General features: G+C 35.2%; 1 long non-coding RNA gene across 1 annotated transcript; it reads left to right on the top strand.

Moving 5' to 3' along the window:
* Positions 1-117: 117 nt before the first annotated feature.
* Positions 118-1,076, top strand: LOC111389300. Its single transcript, XR_002701717.1, has 2 exons — positions 118-574; positions 663-1,076. It is a non-coding gene; the product is annotated as an uncharacterized LOC111389300 (long non-coding RNA).
* The last annotated feature ends 465 nt before the right edge of the window (positions 1,077-1,541 follow it).

Here is a 1,541-nt window from a genome sequence, read left to right as displayed (position 1 = left end):
CAAGGGGTCACTAAACTTCAAAAATCCTCTAGTTAGTCACTCAACTTTGCCATTTGGGATCCCATCTATCACCGACTTCACTCCGTTAGTAAAATTTGACAATTTTGCCCACTTGTCTAACAGAAGAGTGACTTGTGCAAGTTGTCCACAAATTCATTGCCAATTAAGAAAGTTGTTATCGAAGTGGAAAGAAAATTTAAGTTGCAAAGAGGAAAAACACAGGACAATTGTTCATCAATTAAACACCCCAAACCCTTATTTTCCCCTCAATTTCGGATTCCTCATACCTTTCTTCCCATTGTCGGCAAGCAATTCCTCCAAACCAAAAATCGACACATCTAAATACTAAAGATCGTAGCTGGAAAATCGCGAGCCCAGAAACTTCAAAATAAAGAGACCCGTTAGTGGCTCCAAACCGAAATTTCGTGGCTGATTTTGCGCCTCATACCAAGTGCACCCCCTGCTTTAAAATTGCTGTGAACATTGAAAGAATTTTTAGGCCTGCGTAGGGATAAGAATTTTTATCTCTTAGGATTCTACATGTTGTTGCCATTGGAGTTTTTATTTTCCAGTTGTGAGTATTATATTTCAGTTGCTGGTTTGGACAATGTAAGAATAATGTAGTTAGTGGGGATGACGTAAGATTTATTTTCCTATTGCAGGCACAATAGAGTATTTCAATTGATGTAGTGAAGAAAATGTTAGGTGATGGAACATCCTAATGTTGTTGCCATTCTCAATGCTTCCAATTTCTTTGTGGGAAAATCTTCGAATCTTGTTAACGCTTGCAGCATAAAGATTTGTACTACATGATCATTCAGATTTCGGTGATACTAGCAGCATATAGAAATCAATAAGGGCACTCATTTGATTGAAATTGTGTTTCATCAGTCAACTTCTCAAAGAGAGATTCCCTGCATAGGTGGAACTTAATGAGATTATAATATGCTCTAGTTCTTGGTTCAATTAGAAACATATAATATGCTGTAGTTTTGGCTCAATTAGAAAAATATGATATGCTGTATTTTTGGTTTAATTAGAACAATATAATATGGAATGTTAACATCTTTCAAGTAGATCAATGGGATATTGTTATTATTATATTCTCCAATTGACCAAATTTCTTGACATTGAACAACCATAAACATAGCAAAGCATGATAATTTTCCAGTCAACACACAACACAAGATTTACCAGCAAATGCAGGTGCACAAAATGCCTATAAAATTCAAGTGCAATTACATTGCTCCAGATAAAATCATATCCTATCTTCTAAATAGTCGAAAAACCAAAATACTACAAAATAAAGTCTGACATTTATTAGAGAGATTTGGTTTCTTCTAAACAATCAGAAAAGCAAAATACTACAAAATAAACTTCGACATTTATCAGATAGATTTGGCTGCTTCTGAACAAAATACAAAACAAAATATATCCACTTTTTTATCCCCGCAGGTGCTTTTGCAGCTTCTAATCTCCAAGTCCCTCTTGGCTTCCATGAACTTATGGTGCCTTTTGTTATGTCCTTTTTCCCCCACAAA

Source organism: Olea europaea, unplaced genomic scaffold (assembly GCF_002742605.1).
Source record: "Olea europaea var. sylvestris unplaced genomic scaffold, O_europaea_v1 scaffold5748, whole genome shotgun sequence".
In the NCBI taxonomy this organism is placed as follows: domain Eukaryota; kingdom Viridiplantae; phylum Streptophyta; class Magnoliopsida; order Lamiales; family Oleaceae; genus Olea; species Olea europaea.
This window is presented reverse-complemented; position numbering and strand designations above follow the sequence as displayed.